At 34.6% G+C, this 5,795-nt stretch overlaps 1 long non-coding RNA gene across 1 annotated transcript; it reads right to left on the bottom strand.

Moving 5' to 3' along the window:
• Window positions 1-2,413: 2,413 nt before the first annotated feature.
• LOC131229108 (uncharacterized) lies at window positions 2,414-3,056 on the bottom strand. The gene is made up of 3 exons (XR_009163179.1): window positions 3,021-3,056; window positions 2,760-2,867; window positions 2,414-2,646 (listed from the first exon to the last, which is right to left on the bottom strand). It is a non-coding gene; the product is annotated as an uncharacterized LOC131229108 (long non-coding RNA).
• Window positions 3,057-5,795: the final 2,739 nt, after the last annotated feature.

Raw genomic sequence — 5,795 nt, 5'->3', positions numbered from 1 at the left:
TCGACTGGTCAAAGATGCAGTCGACACTGTTTCTTCGACTGGTCGAACAGATTCCTAGACTAGTCGAAGCCTAACAGATTTTATCCGAAATTTGTAACAAACTCACGACTGATCGAGGAATTTCTTAGACTGGTCGAAGCAACTCTAGGACTAGTCGAAGAAGGCCTAGGACTAGTCGAAGAACAGACCAAACTTATGTAAAATAAACATTCGATTTATGTATCCAAAGTGACCTACTTCTAAGGTCAACCTAAGGTCAGTCAAACCTCAACCATGAAGTAAGGACATTGAAACATTAGGAACTAGTGACCTTGAAGTATGAGCCTTGAAGTCTTGATGTAGTTCAATCTCGAAATCTTGATGTAGCTCAATCTTGAAATCTTGATGTAGCTCAATCTTGAAAGAGACTTGAGTTCTTTACAAACTGCCTTGTACTCTTCTTGAAGTCTTGCAGCTTGAATCTTGTCTTGTGAGCAGTTCTTGCATTCAAGATTGATCCTTGTACTTGTGAGCTTTGCTTGTTGTGAGCTTAGCTTGTTTATGAATGTTGATCCTTGAGAGAGCTTCACTTATGCAAGTTATATATAACAGTGATTTTGGCACCACAAATTTGACAATAGACAGGGATATAAACTATAACACTTACAACCATTCACTATGTCACATCCATTTGCCTCACACATGCCAAGTAACTTCTACTACAAAAGAAAGACCGCAAATCAGATCTCTAGTTAAAACTTAAAAACAATGTTCTATTATTTGTACTAAAACAAGTCATGAACCTATTACAATCCGGCCCGGTTGGTGATATTCTAGACTATAGCTCTGATGGGTCTGAATTTGGATAGAGAATGTCCCCAGATTGGAAGTTCCTAATCCTTCGATCAATGGCCTACAAGTAAACGGTTAAGGAAAAAAAATACAGTAACAAGCCTAGGAAAAAGGACAATGATTGTATGGTTAGGAACTTTTTCTTAGATCTGATTAGGCCCTGATAGAATAAGAACTTGTAACAATTAAGAACAATCACTAATGGAAAATTAATTTTCAGTGCAGATAGGTAATTACCATTCTCATTCAATATGGCTTAAAAGTATAGATCCACAAAGTTCAAACATCTTGGCCCTTCTATGAGTTCTTTGGGAAGTATTGTCATTTAAAATAAATTTTCAAGCTGTGCTACCTGGCATATTAGCATGATGATCCGAGAAATGTAGGTCCTCTACCATCATGGGCCTGCATTAGCCAATCATGGAATGTGCATCAACAATTGAAGGAACTCGAAACATTTTACATAAAAAATAATAATCAGTAATGGTTAACCAATGATTGCTTTGCATTCAAACTCAAGAACCTATGACATTAATAAGATTGAAGTTTAACATAGAACAGAGTCAATAGGATGATGAAATAGCCAGATATTTCATAAATAAGAACATGTTCTGAATGGGGAGGCTAAAAAACTTTACACAACAAACAATGCTTAAGATCCATAAATTGAGTTTACATTGAATAATCCTTTTTGTTAGGACCCTCTTGAAAGGCTGTAAATTTTCAAGAGTAATGAAATCTTCATGGCTTTTGTTTAAAAAAATGAATGAAAATCTCAAACATAGAAGAATTGTTCTTCATGTATGACAACAACATATGCTTGAATATGAAAAATGCAGTTAAAGAAAAATGTGATTGTTGCAAAGTTTCAAAACTACATGTTTGAAACCAAAACTCTAGAAATGAAGAAGAATATAACAGAAATGACATTAGTCTTTCCAAAAAAAAAAAAAAGGGACAGTAGAAAAAGGAAATAAAGAAGAAGAAAGGAAAAAGACCTTTTTACCCATAATTTATGCATCTTCTTTTGCAGCCTTTGTATTCAGTCTCTCTAAAAGCAATCTTCCCATTAAACAATCAACAGTTCTTACCTCTCCTTCCATTATCTTCTCTCGGAAAGAAAAAAAAAATAGCCTAATTTATCATATTAATCCCACACATCCAAGTTTGCTCTGATTGATAATTGAATTTGAATTTGAATAGTATGTAGAATGACAATTGAATTTGAATCATAAGAATTAAAGCTTAATAGAGAGGAATTGAAAAAAACAAAAAGACCGAAACTACAAATTCAGATGATTTTGAGTTTGAATTAAAATACATGATATGCAATGCCAACCTCGTTCAAATTATAATAATGATACCTAATTCAAGATTATTTTTTTTCCATTTTTCTTTATTTCCTTTCGTTCAATTCAACTAAGCATGCCTTGCATCCAAACACACCTTATGTTTAATATAACAACATTCAGAAATCTCGAAATGGTTTGCAAAGTAGATATGATTTTCAGTTAAACCACCTGCAACTAACAAACCAAGCAAATGTATTTCTTTTTACAATGCAACAAAAAGGAGAGGGAGTTACCATTATTGATTGAACTTCATATACAACAAACCCACAACATGCCAAGAAAAAACCACAACCAGTTAAACTAGCAATCAAGTAAGCAACTAAAAAAATTCTTTAATATGAGTAAGGACACTGCATTGCATTTGAGAAGTTTGAAGGCACTTACCACCTCACCAGTTAGCTTGTATACAGCTTGCAATACAGTTCCAAAGGTACCATCCCCAACTTCCTCAATTACCATGTACCTGTGACATCCAAATCATCTTAAATTAAATGGATAAGATGGTAACCTACATTACATTGTAAGAAATCTCATCATTACTTCAGATTCACAACTTGCACTAACACAAATTCATACCTTTTTTATGAATGGGCTTCAATGCCTTATTCACTAATGACTCTTCAAATAGAGCTTCAACACTGTTGTGCGGTTGCAGGCCATATGACGAATGTACCATACACCAAACTTCTTGAAAGAAATAGAAATACCAAAAAGTGAAGTTAAGTTAGTGCTATTTCAAGCATTGATGTTACAATAACAATTAAGATCAGACTCAAAGAAAAAGAAAAACGTGCATAGAAAATGGAATAAGCTAGTAGTTAATATCATTAAACCCACCAACACATGAAGCACAATCCCCAGCACCAGGAGAACCAAGTGGACTGTTGAAAAGGCCTAGCTATATGTCCTAGAGTGCGGGGGGGAGAGGGGGGGGGGGTTGAATAGGACTATGCCAAATTAAAACTATAATAATGGAATTTAAATGAATTAAGGAAAGATAGTACTTTAAACAAATCACAATACGAAAATATAAAGCAACCTCAAATAGAGAGATTGATACCAATGTTATTCTAAGGACAACCTTGCAACATAAAAAACCAAGGGTTTATAGCAGGACAACCTTACTAGAACAATTTGAATATGAAAAACTTAAACTGAAAGGAAATAAAGGAAATAGCAAGAAATAAATTCTAAACTATTACAACGTTCCCCACAATGCTTGAAATGTAAATATTACAACATTCACATCCACACATACATCCCACAAATTTGAATGATAAAAGAAATAGAAATTAAACAAACATTCAAATCATAAGACACAAAGAATTATAGTGGTTCACCTGTGTGTTCACCAACTATTAAACAATAGCCACACATCTTGCTACTCCACTCCTAATATCCTCACATAGGGGATATTAGTGTTCACTATGAAAAATAGGTTTTTCTTAGGTTCACCCAAAACCTTCACAATTGTGTCTTTCAAATGGGCTTACACAATTCAAAAACCCCACTTTCTGAGTTTTCTGGCTCTCCTCAGATGAGCAACACAATGACATTTTTCTGGCTCAATCTCATAAGAATCCAAAATAAAGGAAATTTACATAAATGTAAAATACCTGTATTTCTCCTTTTGTAGCAGCTCGGAAGAACCAATCGAAGTAGAAGTTCGAATATAGAAGTTCAATTGTCCAATACTCACTTTGAAATGGTTTTAAGTTCTAATTGATTTTAAATTAAATTCAATTAGGGCTAAGTCTATTTGATTTTGATTCCAAGAAGTGGAATATCCCAATTCCCCTTTCAAATTAGATTGGAATACAGAAACAAAATCAAATAAGAAAAGCTAACAAAAGAGAATATTAAATATGCACAATGTAGCTTTAAAAGAACACTAACTTATCTCTTAGAGTGATGCTTTGATTTTACTTGAATTGGATTATTAAACTCTGAAAATCATGTTATATTTATATTTATAGAAATCACATCTATGACTGGTCCTGTGGACACTACGACTGGTCGTATGACGAACTACATTTTAAAATTTTGAGTGCGATCGGATAAAACCGTTCCACGACTGGTCGTAGGGTGTTCACGACTGGCCGTGACCTACCCATGACTGGTCGTGAGAAACCAGGAACAGTTGCTAGAATTTGAGTCGTGGGTCTAGGAATGGTCGTAGGACGAGTCATGCACTGTTCACATGATCGATCGAGCAGAGTCCAGGACTGGTCGTAGATGAACAAAAAATTCTAAAAAATTGCAACAAAGTTAGGACTGGTCTTGGAATGTCTTGGACTGGTCGAGCCAGTTCTAGGACTAGTCGAACAAGGTCCAAGACTAGTCTTAGAATAGACCAAACATCTATAAAATGATTTAATTGGAATTATGTATACAAAATGACCCACCCTAAGGTCAATCTATGGTCATTCACACCTTAAATGTGAAGTATGGACATTGAGTCTTCATTTCTTCAGATGATGGTTGACCTTTGAAGATTATAAAGCTTTGATATCCCTAAAAGATGTAGCTTGAACTTGAGATCTTCCAAAGCTTGGATTTATCATTCTTGAGTTGTACTTCATCTTGCGTTGAACATTATCTTGAGTCTTGAACAAGCACTCGTCTTTTCGATGTAGCTTTAAAAATTCTGAACATTAAAGCTTGTAGATGTGGACAAAGTACTTGACCTTGCATTTCTTGAAGTAGATCACCATTCTTAACTTGAAGCATTATGATGCAGTGTATTGAACATATAAATCAACATGCTACACAAGACACAAATTGTATTTTTGACACCACAAAATTTAACAACTAAAGGAGCACGAAACCATAACACTTACATTCTCCCCCTTTGCCAAATTTGTGACAAAAAAAACTTAACAATAATATGACCAATATGCACACAAGAATCATGCACTAGTTATAAAAGAAAACCAGTTACAGCCTGGTTAAAGAATCATGCACCAGTTATCATCAACTAGCACATATCATCATGGACTAAACAAAACACCTTCTTACTTACTCCCCCTGAGTAGCACATATATATTCATAAAAATAATGCTACTACCCCACAATCCATATCCATAAGTAATCAATCCAAAACTTGAAATATTTCTCCCCCCTTTTGTCACAATATGACAAAGGAAGAAAATAAGAAATGGAAAGGGATAATAAACATGAGAGATATATAAGCAAAAGCAAAGTCCACATATTACAAACCAGCAAAAACCAAAGTCAACCAAAGTCAATCTTACAAACTGAAAGAAAACAAAGTAATATAGGAGTTATTACAGACTATAGGATAAAAACACCTAATAAGATCCGGAAGAAGGAGCAAGTATGGTGGGATCAAGTTGATGAAGGCCCTTGTTTAAGCGCCGAAGATACTTGCGCATATATTTAAATTGTAAATCATGGGCAACATTCATGTTCTCTATCTCCTCCTCAAGAGCATGAAGACGAGCATCAAAATCGGATGGCTCATAGTCAGGATCATTTTTAGAGTCTGATTTAAGTTCATCAAAAATGTCATCTATATTAATATCATCAGGAGGAAGATCACCAGCCTCATCTACATTCCCTACTTCAGCTCCACCATCACCAACATCCTCT

The sequence above is a fragment of the Magnolia sinica genome, chromosome 2 (assembly GCF_029962835.1).
Source record: "Magnolia sinica isolate HGM2019 chromosome 2, MsV1, whole genome shotgun sequence".
In the NCBI taxonomy this organism is placed as follows: Eukaryota; Viridiplantae; Streptophyta; class Magnoliopsida; order Magnoliales; family Magnoliaceae; genus Magnolia; species Magnolia sinica.
This window is presented reverse-complemented; position numbering and strand designations above follow the sequence as displayed.